Source organism: Vitis vinifera, chromosome 19 (genome assembly GCF_030704535.1).
Source record: "Vitis vinifera cultivar Pinot Noir 40024 chromosome 19, ASM3070453v1".
Classification (NCBI taxonomy): Eukaryota; Viridiplantae; Streptophyta; class Magnoliopsida; order Vitales; family Vitaceae; genus Vitis; species Vitis vinifera.
The window spans coordinates 24,186,022-24,204,144 of NC_081823.1; the positions used below are offsets into that span (position 1 = coordinate 24,186,022).

At 34.7% G+C, this 18,123-nt stretch overlaps 1 pseudogene; it reads left to right on the forward strand.

Moving 5' to 3' along the window:
• Positions 1-529: 529 nt before the first annotated feature.
• LOC100259494 (phenylalanine--tRNA ligase, chloroplastic/mitochondrial-like) lies at positions 530-15,227 on the forward strand (annotated as a pseudogene).
• Positions 15,228-18,123: the final 2,896 nt, after the last annotated feature.

Below are 18,123 nucleotides of genomic sequence, written 5' to 3' on the forward strand. Positions count from 1 at the left end.
AAAATCAATTTTAGAACTTGCTTATATGATTGCATTAGTTTTTGTAAATAATAATTTTATTGAATGTTAAGAGAGTGGTATTAAATGCACATTATTTAATATTTTTATATGGATATTTTTATTTCTAAAGAAAGTAATCTTTACATGGATTGGACCACTGTTTATTTATCCATGTGGGCCAGCCCATTAAAAACATCAAACCAACAACCCAAGGGACGACCCTGGTCATTCTCGGGGGCCCACAACCTTCATCTCAAACAAAAGCCCATGGGCAGGATCACCTTCCACACACACCTTCATACCAGCCACCACGCTACCAACAATCCTCCTCCATGAAAGCCCACCTCCATCACAGCAAGCAGAAAATCCAACACTGGTTATTTTTTTCCTGTTATACTCCTCGTTCTGTTTGGCGATAGTAGAATTCAGGAATGGTTTCCCTTTTCTTTTTTCTTTTCTTTATTTATTTTTAAATTTTTGGGTTTCTTTTGGTTATATGGATTCTACATTTTTTTTTTTTTTTTTGTGAAATTGGAATTCAAGAACTTATTTTGCGTTTTACAAGCTTAGCGGGTTACGTTTCTGTTCTATTTGTTGTACTGTTGGAGGTGTTTGGTGCATTTATATAACTAGGCTTGCAATTTCGCTCTCTGATAGAGGTTAAATTTTCTCCCTTTTTATTTTTTATGTTTTTAATGGTGTATTTGTTTTGGGTATTTGGTGAAATGGGGATTCTGTACTGAGTTTATGGCATTTTTTTCAATTGGTTTGATATATGTGAATGTGGGTTTTGTAGGGAAGATATGCAAATTTTTTGAAAGTAAGAATGCAATTATAACTCTGATTTCCTTTATATTTATATTTTTTTATGCTTATTTGCGTATTTGTTGATGTCAAAATTCATCTAATGGGTTGTTTTTTATTGCTTTGGATTGGTTTAATGTAGTTGAATGGTGGATTTTGTTTCTAAAACTTAGGGTCATTTTCAATTTATTTATTTATTTTTTCAATTCGAAGACCTGGGAGTCTATGTGATTGGAATTGATCTACTCGAGTTTTTGGATTTTGCTGATTGCCTTGATAAACTTGGCTTGCAGATCCTTAAAAAATAAACTGTACTTACTAAGCTATATCTCAGATGATACTTCGTCAGGGTGTGAAAAGCAACTTGGAGTCTTTGTATTTTTTAAATTTTTTGGGTTATTCTATTCTGAATATTTGGTAAAATTAGAATTCATGTACTGAACCTTTTTCAAGTTCTTTTGGTTGGCTTGATATATTTGGTTGTGGGGTTTGTAGATGTGGTGAGGGATGATCCTACAAACAATGTCCCGGATGCAATTTTTTCGAAACTTGGAATGCAGCTTCTTCACAGGAGGGATCAAAACCCAATTGGAATTGTGAAGAATGCAATATATGATTATTTCGATGCCAATTACTCAAACAAATTTGATAAGTTTGACGACCTTTGCCCAATAGTCTCCACAAAAGAGGTTTGACCATTAAGAAATAAAATAGAAATTGCATGCATGTTTTTTTTTTCACTGTTTTGAGCCATACATTGCACTATTTGGAACTTGCATTATCTTGCTATGACTGGTGCTTGACATTTTGTTGCTGTTTTTATTTATTTTGCTGCCCATTTCCTGTTGGTTTTTGTCCTGTCCTAGGTGTTTTAACATTTAAGAATCCATGTAAGTGGTATTTGCATATGTTGCCAATTATTCCATCGACGATGTTCTAACCTAGTATCCAAACTTACATATAAAAAAAAGTCCAGAACAGGCATTCAGTTTACCAGGTTTATCAGTTCTCTCCATCGTTTATTCAACTCTTAAAAGCAGTATTCTGAACATACTCCAAATTGAAATTCCCTTGGTACTTGTAGTGGTCTATTAAGGAAAAAGTTTGTTTGACCTAGCTTTTGTACAAAAAATTCAAGGATAGTCTTGCAGATATGTATTGTATGGGTGTATATTTCTCTATCATGATACAAGTGAGAAAAAAATTCAGGAAAGTTGTTTTGTTTAAAAAAAAAAAATTGAAAGTTAATTTATGTTTTGAGAGGGACATTAGACAACCTAGGATTCAAAGGGACATGTTGTCTCTTAGGAAAATATAATTCATAGCATTCTCAATCACTTACAGGTTATTTTAGTCCTTTTAAATTGTTTTATTTAATTTTCTTCTTTGTTGTAGGCAAGCAAAAAATATATTTACAACACCTACTATTATCATTATTTTGGTAATTAGCATTGATGGAGATTGTAAAAATTCTCTAATAGTATTGCAGGAGAAAAATAATATTTATGAATTTTTGTTAAATGCAATTGTCATAATGATAATAATTAATTAGAATAATATAAGTTTGTAATTGGAAAAATTTTGAAAAATAAAAGCTTTTGGAAATGGTTTGAATAGGAGTAGAAAATTCTTGGATTTCATGGAGAGCTTAGGTGGGATCTAAAGCATGGGGCTGTTTGCTATCTATTTTAGTATTTGCTGCTCTTCTCTCTTATAGGTGTTCAGTTGCAGCTTGTATTCTCTGAGCGTACTTGGGTTGTGCCCCCTTTTGTGTACTTCAATATAATCTTCAGGCTCATGACTAGTGCAATTTCTACTAATTGAACACTTTTCACTTCAAATAATATTCAGTAATCTAAATAGCATTTATCAAATTATTTCTAACTCGCCATTAGATTTATAAAGAACCCAAAAATGGAATTTTCTTCTTAGGCATGAGAAATTGTCATTGTTATAAACCCTATGTTTGTCTTGTACTTACAAGCATAATTATAAAGCATGATTTGCATGTCTTATCATGAAATATAATAATGTCATAAAATAGATGATTGATAAAACATTAGAAGTCCATTGCAAATGCTTAATGGAACTCAAAATTATTATGGAGCAAGTGCATATTTCACTCAAACTTTTATGCAGTAGTGGTAGCTTATAAACTCACAACTTTGTAATCATGTGCTTGAATTAAGTAAACTTAATGGATCTCAGCTACAACTGCTCTACATTTTAACCATTGTTTTATGTTATGGGAATAGTGACTGAATTTCACTGTCCCATCATTATAATTTATGCATTGTAATTTCATTTGTGGGACTTAGTTTTCACATGTGTTCACATGTCATAACTGTAATTTCCCTAATTTTATGAGTAAGAAAAACTCTTTAATTTTCCCTATTTTGACTGAAACTTTAGGAACTTGGACTTTATATGGTGCAAATGTATGTTATCAGCTGTTGCTTTTGACCAGTCATGAGTAGATACTATTTATAAAAGGACACAAAGGAGGATATAATCCAAGTGCACTTGTAGTCGACAAGTTACTCTGGGCATCAAAATTGAAAGAAACAACAATGAAGAAAAGCAGCAAGAAAGTGCCCCTACCTCCCAAACTCTCAATGAACTACTGGAAGGATCTACTACTATTCAAGATAACTTCTTCTAAGCACAACTACATGTAACAGTACTTAGCCTGTGCTATGGTCTCAAGAGGTAGGCTCATTGGAACATGCCTATTTTGATGGATTTTAGTTTGTGGGGATAGTTAAAGTGTAAAGTGTTTGATAAAATAAATTTGCTAGTTTTAATAAATTGAAATTACTACTGAATGAAATGTGAAGCTAGGTATTAGGAGGAGAAAGAAAGATTAATTTATTTGTATGACACTATGACTTACACATTGTGAAGCTTACTGGTTGGGAATTGTTGAACAGGGGAACTTAATAGGGGAGACAGAACCACACATATTACTTGATGAGAAAATATAATTACATTAGCCAAAGGCCAAAAATATATGAGTAGTTCACTGATTGCATATTATTGGAAAGAGAGCTGAGCAATATATGATTCATAAACTTTTTACAATTTAAAGGCCTGGGTCCAATGAGATATGTTGCATCATATTACCTAATGAACCAATGAAGTTTATGGATTTCCAAAACTTCTTGGAGAGGTTCATTATTTTATGGTTCTTTTTTTTTTAGGGTTCTTTATTTTCTCTTTGCCGAGATATCTAGAATATGACATGGTAGGTACTTTTTGCTCCATACCTCTTTGGAGCTCAATTCTTTGGCAAAGCAGGAAGAAAACAAATTAGCATCAACTTTAGCTTGACTTGAGATCACAAATCCGACTAGAGATTTTGCAGTAGTGTGTTGAGGTCTTATCCGAATCCAGGTTGTGATGTGTGCATCAAAGAGTCTTTCCATAAGCCATGAAGTTTTGAGGTGTTTTGTAATGGCATGACTAGATAATGAGCTGCATTTTGGTCTGGAATTTGGAGTTCGGTTATGCATTTCTGTATCTATATCTCCAAAATTATTAACTAATTTTAATCATTTTATCTATTTTTCAAAATAAACATTCAAAATTGAAAGTTTCTGTCATGAGTCTTCAAGCTTATCTGGAATAGAATGCCCTGCATTAACTCTTGCTGTTAATGCATATAATACCAGGTCAGTCAACACAGCCATTTGCTTGCTTATGTTGACTTTCAATGGCTTAAAATTTATGGCTTCAATGGTTATTACCATGCTAACACTCAAACTAATTTTTTTTTTTTGATAGGTAAATAAGAGCTTGTATTAGAAGTATCTAGAAGTGGCGAAAATAGTACACATGAAGTATACAAACAGATCGCCCAAGAAACTAGGCAAAGAAGACAAAAAGCCTTTCCCCTAACTTGACATATGGCCACTCTATAAAATCAATCATAGACAAAGTATGATCCTCTATAAACACCCTAGCCCAATTTACAAGAGTATACAAAAGGGAATGTTATAAAGCTTGGTCGGACTGTTCGATATCATTTAATGCTCTTTCGTTTCTTTACTTCCATAAAGTCTACATTAAGCATAAAGGGGCAACCCTCCAAGACTTCCCCCTTCTCTTACCCACAAAGGCACCATGCCATCCAAGCAAATTCCTTTAAATCGAAGAATGCAAAATCCACTGCACACCAAATAGGGAAAAAATAAAACTCCAAAGCATTGTAGCCTTTCTGCAAAACAAGATTAAATGGTCACTGGTTTCCTATTTCTCTTTACACTAGCATAATCAAACTAATAACTAATAGTTATTGGATTTAAAGCTTCTTTGTTAATGTTCTTCATGGTTGTGCTTCTATTTTTAATCGATTCTCTTGGCCATCACCGTTCCCCCCTTATTAAGATTGGATATTTAAGTTTCAACGAAACAACCTAATAAATCCTCAAGATAGATCCTATTTATAAGGCATGGGAGTTTTGGTTTATGTCTGCTTCCAAAATTCTTATCCATATTTCTATGAATTCTTATGCCAGAAAGTCTACTTCTTGCAGAATTTTGATGATGTCTTGGTTCCTCTTGATCACGTCAGTAGGAGTTACAATGATACATACTACATCGACTCTCAAACTGTCTTGAGGTGCCACACTACTGCTAATCAAGCAGAGCTGTTGAGGAGGGGACACACTCATTTCCTTGTGACTGGAGATGTTTATCGTAGAGATTCCATTGATTCAACTCACTACCCTGTTTTTCATCAGGTTTCTTATCTCTGATTTTATCAATGATTATTTTCTATTAACAAGTTTCTTAACGTTTTCTTCAGTTCAATAACTTTGCTTCCTGATCATGCAGATGGAAGGCGTTAGTGTCTTCTTTCCAGGTGATTGGGAGACATTTGGACTGGATGGCACGTCTTATGCGGCTGAGGATTTAAAGAAATGTCTTGAGGGTTTGGCGCAGCACTTGTTTGGTAAACTTAGATCAGGAGATTGTCTTAATCAGATGCAAACTTAATACTATCAGTTGATGCTGCAGTGAGAAATATGGGTTAAGGAATTATTTACCAGGTCTAATAATTCAAAATCTGGGAAATACTGCAAGTAAAAGGGGGCAAAAAATAATGAAATAATAAAATAATAAATTTAAGTGGGGAAAGCAATTCATGTTATGCAAAAGCAGTACAGGTTGGTCATTTAGAAGACAAATCAAGATAGTCCAGAATAATATAGGGAATTATTTGTGATTCTCAAGGTACTTGTTAAGAATCATTGACAAATTACCTCAAGAAACATTTAAGAGTGCTATTATTCTTGAAATTTCTGAAATCTATCAGAAAGGTGGTTTTCATCTTGGGGTTTACCAAATACTGTATAGAATCTGCGTGGGCTAAATCTATTGAAATTTGCAGGTAATGTGGAAATGCGCTGGATTGATACATATTTCCCTTTCACCAACCCATCATTTGAACTTGAGATGTATTTTCAGGTGTGCTTTTGATCTGGCTGGTGGTTACATTTTAGCACTATGTATTTTGAATTTCTTTAAAACTTTGTTTTTGAACTAATTCTAGTAGAAACAGGCTCCATTTCATTTTTCTGTTTTCGCCTTTTGCAAGAAAGGGTAAAAATCATTTCAAAAATGTGAACTTCAGTTTATTCCATTGCTGGCATGTGTGGCTTTCATCTGTTATTGAAGACACTAAGATTCATAGACTGATAATATTCCAATGCTTATACTAACAGTAATGTTGATGATAAAATAATATAAAAGTAGAAACAAAATTAGTTGTCTCCCTTTTTTTTTTTCTTTTAGTTTCTTTGTTCTTCTTACCCCTCTTATGTGGGGAGGGGGTGTGGGGCTCTTTGTTGTTGCCAAATGTGAAAAAGAAGATGCATTATGTCCTTTTATTTTGGACTTAGAGGACCTATTATGAAGGCATTGCTTTCTTCAATGTATATTTATGACTTCAAGACATTTTTGTATTTTATTTTATGGCAGCATTTTTTAGCGTCACTATTGAAGGAGAAATTCATAAACATATATACACACATGCTAGTGGGCATACACAAACACTGATGTTCCACACAGTAATTAAAAAATTATTGCTTTGAGGAGTATCTTTTTCCAATACTCATGTCCATGTCAAATGGCAACATGCCAATGACTATTTGCCAGCATTGCTGGCAACTCTTTTATGGATTGTGTGAGTGTTTAGCTAGGTTGGCAATTCCGGACAAAATTTCCAATTCCTCTTCGGACTACTTGACTTTGAAGACTAAGACTTTGCTAAGAGGTCGAGGTATGTAGCCGAGTGTGTGGTGATTGAATGTGTATCAACCCGGTTTTTAATCTTTAAATGTGTTAGAAAGTTGGGAAAAATGGTTTTTGGTGCAAGACTTTCATTCTCCTATTTCTGGATCGATCTAGGTGCAGGGGTGGATTGATCCAACTAATTATTTTTTGATCAAATCTTAGCCATTAGATTAAGGGCTTCTTTTTACACTTTAAAAAGCAATCTTCTCTCATTTTTTGGACAGGGACTGCAGAAAACGTGGAGAGAGCATCCACTCCATGTGTTCTTCATTTTCTCATATTGTTTTCCTAATTTGGGGTTTTTGATTGCAAAGAAAATCCACTTCTCTTAATGTTTTCCAAACTAGTTTTTAATGGATTTTCTTGAGCAATAAATGAGTTGATTCATTCCTTCATTCATATCTCAATCTCATTCTATTTGGGTTTGTGCAAAAACCCATTTTCTTCTTGTGTGGATTCAAGAAGAGGCCGAGATTGAGCTTGGTGTGGACTCCAAGTGTGCTCCGAAAGAAGAAGGTGAGAAGCTGAAAGTGAAGGTATTAGTCATGTAGTCCGGGAAGGATTGGTTGGCTTGAGTTAGGTAAAACCTTGTACTCAGTTTTTATTCTTCATAATGGAGTTTTTCAATCAGTGAAAGGCCCGTGGTTTTTGATCTCTTCGGAGGTTTTCCACATTAAAAATCCGGTGTTCATTGTCTCTTTCTCTCACTCTACACTTTGATTTATTTTCTGTTTTTGCTATCATTGATTACTTGGACATACATGTTGAATGGAAGAAATATGAGGTGATATAAGTGTGATGATCCATGGAATATCTTTAATAATTTTTCTGTTCATTTTGTTTAATGATATCATGGAGTCAATTGATATGAGTTGAGGAGTGTTGAAGCATTTGCATGTGTTTTGCATTTATAAATTGTCGGGAGAGTGTTGATGCATACATTCTTGCTTGTGGATGTTATGCTTTGTTGAAAAGTTGTTGGAAGAGAAGTTTCTTGACATTGAGATAGTCTAAGGTTAGGTAATCTTTGTTGGGAGAATTTTTAAATTGTTTTACAACACTTATTCACCTCCCCTCTAGGTGTAGTCCATTATTGAGATTCACCTTTTCAGATTGAATGTTTTCTTTTCCCTTTTCCTTGTAGTGAGTACACTTTAGTTGCTCTTACATATCTGATGCATTGTGCTTCATGCCCTAACTGATGCAGAACAGAAAAGTACCAGAAAAAATGATGGGAGTCTAGGAATTACTTCCAAAAACCTTAGGCTTCGCACATAGGTTTAGTTTGCATCACACAAAAAAGAAAACATTGAAAGCTGGAAGGTTTTGTGTTTTCATTCATTGATCCTTTTAGAAGATAGAGTGATCAACTTTGTAAACTACAACCCTAAGACCCCTAAGACTCTTAAGACCCCTAACACTCTTTGGAACCAATCACAGTAATAATAAAGCTGAGAAATCAGAAACTTGAACTGATAAATAAAAATTAAAGGGCACTTGCAAATATAAAGCATTAATGACTTTGGAAATAAGAACACTCCAATACCCCCCACGCCCTTCGGAAAACTCAACCTTGACAAGTTAAAGGCATGAAATTTCTCATAAAGATCACAATTCAACTGCTGAAATTCATTGCTTGTGATCCACATACAATCTCAAAGTGGCCTTTCTCTCTATTCCACAAGATACTTTTGATAACCTCCTCTACTGGTTGAAACAATTTAGTGACCAACAACTTTTCAATCTTCTCTTTCAATCAAGGGGCTGGTAGAAGATGACCATTTGGATCATTAATTGATGTAGCAGCTTTAGGATTAGGATAAAGGGTGTGGTCTTCAATATTAGAGATCTTATTAATGCCCATATTTTCTGGCAAGTCAAGTACATAAGCGTTGGGACTTGTTTTCATGAGAATTTTATAGGGACCAACATTCTTTGAGTGGAGTTTCTTATAGGCACCTCTAGGATATTGTTCAGGCCTTATTCACACAATAACCATATCACCTTCAATAAGTTCAGCAAATTTTCTTTTCACATCATCGTATGACTTATTTATTTATTTGATAGGCAAGTGGGAAAAACATGTAATCATACAACTTATAATTTCATTGATGAAAACAATTTTCATTGAACATGATAATGTGTGTCATCTATATGCTCACTAAAAGCATCACTTCAATGCTAGGTCATGCATCCATTGGTAAAGGAACCAAATCCATAGGCTTTCTAGGAAGCAATTCAGTCACAATCTCAAATGGACTGTGACTAAACCTGTTCAGGGAGCTATTATTTGCAAATTCAGCCATTAATCTGATCTCCAGCTAGGCAGTGAAGTAAAGATCCAAGCTTCAATTAACAACTTCTATTTGGCCATCTGTTTGAGGGTGAAAAGCAAAAGAAAACTTTAGTTTGGCATTCAGTATTTTCCATAAAGTTCACCAGAAGTAACTCATGGACCTACCATCCAGTTTAGGAAAATCATGAAGGTGAACAATTTCCTTGAAGAAGAGTTCTTTTTTTTGTTTTTTTGATAGGTATTCCTTGAAGAAGAGTTTAACAATCAGGCAACATCTTTAGTCCTTAAGCATGGGATAAATTGTACCATCTTGGATTAATGATTTACCACTACAATTATGCAATCATGTCTCTGATAGTTTTCGGCAAATCAGGGACAAAATCCATGCATAGGTCTAGCCATGGCTCATGTGGCACAGAAGTGGCATGTATAGACCTGTATTCTTCCTTTTTCTCTTTGATAATTTGCAGGTTCGATGTCTGGAGACATTCTTAGCCACATCTTTTTTCAGACTTGGTCAATAAAAATGATTTTCCACCATTGTAATGGTTTTATCTCTTCCAAAATGACCAGTTGTTTCTCCAGCATGAAGTTCCAATATTACTTGCTTATGAAATGATGTTTTGGGTAAGCAAAGCCGAGTCCCTTTGAAGCAATATCAATCATGTAAAAAATCACCATATTCTCCCGAATTTCTAGGCACTACAGCAACACATATAGTGCTAAAATCTTTGCTAGAAGGATAAGGTCTCTTGAACAAGTCAAATCCAACAACTTGTACGTCAATAGAAGAAAGAGTGTATGCCAATTTGCTAAGAGCCGCTGCAAAGAATTCTTTGTCATAGGTACAATATTTCTGCTTTGCTTCATTAAGCTTTTTGCTGAGAAATGCAGTAGGGACACCTCTAACTCTTATGTTTGATGCATTGCATGCCGCTTCTAACACCTCCCGGAAAATTTGGAAGCTGCAAAACCAGTGCTTCAATTAACGTTTTCTCAATTTCTTTGAAAGCCTGCGATGTTGCCTTGGTCCAATTCAACTGATTTTTCTTCATACAATAAGTTATAGGGGCTGTAACATTGCTGAAACTTATGATGAAATGTCCATGGAACATTTCTAGCCCATGTTAACTTTGTACTTGTTGTGATGTGTTGGGAATTAGGATGGCTTTTACTTCATTCATACTTCCAATCCTTTTGGCAAAACAATAAGCCTAAGAATACTACTGCTGAGATCATGAAAGAGCATTTCTTCAAATTTATGTAGAGCTTTTCTTGGTGAACAACTGTCATAACTTGCCATAGATGGGGAGATGTGATCTCCTTTGGTCTTGCTGTAATTAAGATGTCATCAAAGTAAACAACCAGGAATTTTTCAATAAATGGCTGAAGTACTTGATTTATGAAGCACATGGATGTGCTAGGGGCATTTGAAAGGCCAAAAGGCATAACTAGCCACTCATAGAGGCCATCTTTTGTTTTAAAGTCCGTCTTCCATTCATTTTCTAGTCTACTGCTTATTTGATGATATCCGCTCTTTAAATCCATCTTTGAAAATATGCAAGAGCCAGCCATCATGTCATATCTAACATATGATTGAATCAAGGGATAGGAAACTGATACTTGATGGCTATCTTGTTAGTAGTGTGACTGCCAACTACTATCTTTTTTTGGTGTTAGCAAGGCAGGGACAGCACGAGGGTTTAAACTTTCATGAATGGTTCCCTTGGTCAGCAGTTACTCCACTTGTCCTTTTAGTGTGTCATGCTCACTTGGATTCATATAATAGGCTGGAAGATTAGGCAATTGAGGCCTTGCCATAAAATCTATAAGCATGCTGAATGTTGCGCAGAGAGGAAAGTTTTTGAGCAACATCTATGGTAGGTCTTTTTGAGCAACATCTATTGTAGGCCTTTTCGAGCAACATCTATAGTCATCAGGATCATGGGCTCTATAATCAAATGAATTTCGGTTTCTTCATCTTTTTGTTGTTCTTGTTCTTCTTCATGCTCCATTCTGATGTACAAATTCTTGTTTGGACAATTTAGGTTATTTGGCCGGGTTGTTGACACTTAAAACACCTATTAACCTTACTCTTAGGATTAATGGCATTAGAAGAATACAACTTAGACCCTGTAGGTTGGATAAATGGCTCGAATTGGTCTATTCTTGCACTGCAACCTATATCAGTGAACCTTCTCTGCACTGGTTCTATGGATGAAACTCACATCCCAAGTACTCCATATCTAATGCAAATTGAAAAGCATGTTCTAGGCTGTAATGGCTGATGCATCAACTCTCTTCTCATTTTAGGTCTCAATCCAGCTTTGAATCATGCAAGAGTTTGCCCTTGGGTCTTCTACTATTTGACTCCAAGTCTTTAGGTCATGAAATCTTTGCATGTACTTTGGTCTCTGCAACTGATATGTTGTTCTGATTCATGGTAATGAGGTGATTACATAACTTATTACAATAATTGGTCCTGCATGTATTTTTCACATAGCTTATCCTTCATCACCTGCCATGTGCTGACAGGTGGTAGCCTCATCTTCCCATCTTCCTAGTATCTCTTTCAACACCTGTCCACTAATCTTTTGCTAAGCCTACTAGTTTCATTTTAGTAAACCACCCTCTCTGTTCATCATTCATACATACCAATCAAAACAGTCCTCAATTGTAGCTAGCCAATCAACAAATTGAGTAGCATCACCCTTCCTTCAAATTAGGAACTTCTCCTTTTACTTTCCTTGTGATATCTTCAGCAGTTTCACAAGGTTTACACCTTGTTTCAGGTAGTCCTCTAGCCCATTCAGATATAGGATATTGTGGTGCATGTCCGATGTTCCTCCAAGTTTTTGTTGTTATTAATTTGAGATAATTCTCCTTGTACAACACATTCTAAATCATTAGTGGGCTGAGATATTTGTGTCTCAATGTTGCTTAGTCGAATATGCAGGCTATCAAGCTGTTCCATCACCAAAATAGTATCTCATCAAGTTGACTATTAGATAAATCTATTTTGAAACTCCTCCTAGGTCTTGTAATCATGATCTCTGCTTGCTCTGATGCCAAAATTGATGCCGAACAGAAAGGTAACAGAAAACATGTTGGGACTCTAGGAATCACTTCCAAATCTTAGGCTTCACACTTAAGTTCAGTTTGCATCACACAAACAAGTTGAACTATCACAGTACGATTGGTTCATAATAAGGTGTCATCTGATTGGTTCTTGTGGAGGGAACCTGTGATCGTTCAAACTGGAGGCTGCACCTGATTGATTACATTGAAAGTTGGAAGGTTTTGTATGAGATAAATGAACCAACTTTATACACTAACTCTAGACCTTAGACTCTTTGGGAGCTAATGGCAATACTAATGAAGTTGGAAAATCAACAATGTGAACTGATAAAAAAAAATTTTGAAAGACTCTTGAAAATGTAAAGCATTAATGATTTTGGAAATAAGAACACTTGTAATCCTTTGACTAGACTCATAAACAAAACTTAGACTGAAATCCACATTGAAGTATATAAAATCCCAACTGGGCCTATTATCATCCAAAGTATGCCAAATCATAATTTGGGCCTTAAGAGTCCAATCTCTATGCATTTGTTAACCTTTCACAGGTGATTGCCACTAGTCTTGATCACTAATAAACACGATTATAGCATCAGAGAAGAGCCATGTCCCCAATTCTGGCAGTAAAAAGTTCTTTTTACAAGCTAACCTCAGGGATCCAATTACTACATTATTGTGTTAACCATGAGCATTGGTGCTCCTGTTCTGCTTGCATGGTTACACTGAACCTGCTATCCAAATGTGTTGGTTGACCAAATGAGAAACTCTAGGAAAATGAATGAAGTCATAGTGACATAGCTACATTGAATGCAACTTGTGTGTTTGTGTGAACAGGATTGGGCGAGTTAAAGAGTTTTTAGAAGGGAGAATACCTTTTTAATTGGTCTTAGTGTTCAGTATGCAGCTGGTTCAGTGATCATGAGGCCAGTTTATAGTACAATTTTCTTGAGATTTTTATTGAAGTGATCCCTTGAAAAGTCAGGCTACTTTTTCAAGAAGTAAATGTTTTATCTTGTAGGTTGTAAAAGATGCATTCTCAGAATAGGTGCCTTGATTATGTTTCTTCAGCAGAAGAACCTACAATTAGGGTCCTGTGTATATCCTTTCTTGGAATTTTCATAAATTTACCAGTATTAACTTTCTATTTTAGGACTAACTGTTCAGCAAATCTATGGAAAAGACTAAAGAGTGAGTACTAAGTGGTTCCTCCAAGGGCTGCTAAAAAGCACTTCCCAGGGTCATGAGCCAAAACTGGGCCACTTGGAAAGAGGTTGTAACAAGTCACTTGACTAGGGGTTGTCAGAGGCCATCATTAGTCAAGATTGGTTTTAGATTCAACTTTAGGAATTTATTAATTTTTCCTGATTTCTCTTTTATTTTTAGTTACATAATCATATTTGACTCTTGTTTTCCACTCTAAATTCACAATACCTTATGATAGAAATTTTTAACTTCAGAACATGAGTTGGGATGTATCAGAGAAGAAAGTTTCAAATCCCTGGACTAGCATTTCTGTAATGCCTCAGTGAAATTTTATTGTATGATTATCTACTTGAAGTAGCAAACCATTATCCTTTTATTGCCATTGAATTGTGAAACCATTATGCCATTACATTGACATCTCCAAATGAATGGTTTTAATTTGAATAGTTTTGTATTAACTTATTATTTGACAATTATTGCCATAGTTTTTTGGCGGAACTGCTATGATCTCACTAAGCAACATCCATTGATAATTTATCAGGAGAAATGGTTGGAAGTTTTAGGTTGTGGGGTGACAGAGCAAGAAATATTAAAGAAAAGTGGGAAAACAGGTAATGTTGCTTGGGCTTTTGGGCTTGGATTGGAATGGCTAGCAATGGTTCTGTTTGGGATACCTGATATTCGGCTTTTCTGGTCAACTGGAGCGGTTCACCTCTCAAGTAATTCCCTAATTCAGTAAATGATACTGTATTTTATTTTATTCTCCTTTTCTATGTCTTTGTGGTTAAGCAATCATTTCCAAAATTGATATCCTTAGGAAAATAAAGCATGCTGAAAATTGACCTTGTTGACATTCTTAATGTCTGATTTAGGTTCCCTGAATGTTTAATTTAAACACTTTGTATGCAGTTCTCAAAGGGCCAGCTTGGGGTCAAGTTCAAGCCATTTTCAAAGGTATTGCTTATATTTTTCTCAGTTTGATAATAGTAGTATCTTCTTCTGATGTTGTGTTAATTGAAACTGTTGCATAATTTTCATGCAAAAGGATCCAAGACATTTTGGGGACCTGCATTTTTAAGTATAATCAGAAAAAGTCCTTTATGCAAATTTGTCTTTTACATTCTGAAATCAAAAAGATTAATTACACACAACATAATAACTAAATATTTATACCTGTTAGAGCCCCTTGTAACCTTCTCTATTGGCTGCTAGAAACTGACTATCGTCTTTTTGCAGTATCCTCCTCGTTACAAGGACATGAGTTTTTGGATTAATGAGTCGTTCACAGAAAACAATTTATGTGAGGTTATAAGAGGAGTTGCTGGAGATCTTGTAGAGGAGGTATGCCTTTTTATGTTTCTTCTTGTAAATTGTTCATTAGCTATACATCTCTTCATGGTTCACTTGGTAGAATTTTCCTAACCATTTGTATAGTTACACTGAAAGCACCATACCAATTTGTGTTTTAATTAGGGGTGTTCAGGGTTTGGTTTGTTTAGTTTCAAACTTTAAAATAAAATCAAACCAGTCTAATTGGTTTTATGTATTAGGAACCCAAACTGGCCTAATCGGTTTTATGTATTAGGAACCAGACTAATTGAACTAAAAGAGGGAACTGATCGGTTGAGTTCAGTTTAATAACAATAATTGATATAAGTTAAAAATTGATTGGTTCAACCCAGTTTGGTTCAGTTCTATCATTTTTGTCCATTTAATTGGTTTTTTACACACCCCTAGTTTTATTTCACTTTTCAGTTCTTGGACTTTCTATGAAAATTATATTGTTGTCATGAAGCTACTGAGGCAGTTGTGGACCAATTCCATCCTCTGAAGCTGTTCATAGAAGAGATCCTCTCTCTTCTTTTCTATCTACCATCAGTTGCAATAATAGATCCAGTTTGCACAAAGTCAAGCTTAGAAAATCTGGTCATTGACAACCTGAATAGTCTCTGGGAGCATCCGGTATCTTTTCTCCTTTGTGAGGGTGGATATGCTAACATGTTCTGGGTCCCCTGCATAATTTTTCATAGGTTGCAGAGCTGCTGTGTCCGAATAGGAAATAACATGTTCTTCCTTCATAGCTTTAAGTGCCATCAGGAATTGGATATGCTAATATGAGTGGGAGGACTCCAGATGGGGGACTTATGAGGACTCCAGATGGTAGAAGCTACTTCTAATAGGAGATTGGAGAGGCCTAAAGCTTTTGCTTGCAAAAAACTCTCTAAAAAGGTTAGGATCTTTGCCTCAATGGCTAAACTCTGACTTGCATATATAGAGAATTCTCTTATTATTATACCAAAGTGGTCATCGAGTAACTCTGTAATCCCCAACTCCCCTAGTTATCCAAAGAACCCCATTAACAATTAGCATATAACTTATGCAGCACATGCTACACTGATGGAGCCTTTAGGAACTATTTTCATGTTTTTTAGGCTAATTCATCCTCAATATTATGTCAATGCCAATTTTTAGCTTGAGTTTGAATTGCCTATATTATGGAAAGGACATAAGATAGGAAGAAACATGAAATTCTCTTGTTTGATTTACTATGAAAAATATGACGAAAAATAAAATATAGTAGAAATTACTTAAAACCATTATACGTTCTTTTTCTATGATAGAAAAATAAATTTGAAGAAGCGAGTAACTTTATTGGGTTTGAACTTGTTTCTTGTATTGCCCTTCACATTTTATTTCTCTCTTTTTCCTCCCAATTTTCTTTTTCACATACTTTCCTTAATCTAATTCAAGCCTTGAGGAGTCTAGTACAGCTCATAGCAAATACCTAAATACTAATGCCCCCATATCCCAAATGCAATTAGCAAGACTAATGGGTTAAACCAATTCTAGAACCTGCACTAAAACATTTGAATAAAGCTTTATTTGAGAAAGCTTCCTCAACACTTAAAAGGAGAGTTTGAAGGTCATAGTTCTAGACTGTTTGAAATAGAAATCTCAAAAGTAGACCCTACATTTCCTAAAGAGACCCCCATTTTTCCTAAAATATGATATGGAAAGCAGATTCTTATTTACTTCAATTTTTGGAATTGTTAATATGAAGTATTTTATGAATAAATGAAAACAATTTTAAAAAGCAGATGTTAAACTTAAAACAAATCACACAACACCAGTAGCTTGTGGAAGAATCAGACATTCCCAACCTTCCTTACATTCAAGCCATTGTTAGGGAAACACTAGGGCTTCACCCCGGCTTTACTGTACTCAGTAGACAATCCTCCCAAGACTGCACTGTTGCGGGTTATCACATTCCTGCAAACACAGAGCTCTTAGTTAATGTGTGGGCTAGGACCCAAACTATTGGGAGAACCCACTCGAGTTCTCCCCCAGCAGGTTTCTTAATGAGGACGGAAGTATAAAGAAGGGGTTGGATGTAAAGGGACAGCAGTTTCTTCTGCTGCCGTTTGGGAGTGGAAGAAGGATTTGCCCCGGAGCTTCTCTAACACTGCAAATTGTCCCCTCAACCATTGCTGCTGTAATCCAGTGCTTTGATTGGAAGGTCGGTGATGGAGGAAATGGTAGCATTAATATGGAAGAGGGACATGGTTCGTCCCGGGCACATCCCTTGGTTTGTGTTCCAGTGGCCAGGTTCAATCCGTTTCTGACACGTGCAGGTTGAAGAAAGCCTAAGATGATTGAGTACTATCTGGGATTTGACACTGTTTGAATAATGTGCTGATGCGGCAGTGCTCCTTCAGCATATATGTAAAGATGTGAATGTGCGTGCGTGTGTGTGAAAGTTGAATCATATACTTGGTCGTTTCTAAGGATGAAAAAATATATATAAAAAATCAAAAGTAAATGTTTCCCCACCGTGTATAGAAACTGATACAGTTGAATGACACTTCTACACAAAAATATATATTTGTGTAGAATATTTTAATAAATAAACTAATTTTAATCATTTTATTTTTAAATTTCATTTAATTGATTATAAAAAAATATAAAAAATCATGACAATTTTCTTAAGAAGTTTTTCTTTATATTATTTCTATATTAATTTAAAAAAATCATATATCATAATTTATTTTATATCATGGAAAATATTTGAATTAGATGGATAATTATTTTATTTTCAAGTTCGACGTATTATTATCAATTATCACAAATTTTATTATAGTGTCATTTCTTTAAAAAATTTCATACATTTTTATAAGTTTTTATTAATTTTTATTTTATTGATATTTTTTTATCAAATTTTTTATTAATATTTTTTTATATCGATATATTCGTAAAAATCGATATTTCCATCATTTATTAAATAAACATTCTATTTTTTTAATAGTGCAACTAGCACATCAAAATTTAGATATAATTATTCTCCATTAAAAAAATATGCAAATTCGACACCAATTGCAAATACAAATTGAAATAAAATATAAAAAATTTGCTATACTTTTCAATAATTGATGAGAAGTAAGAAATGA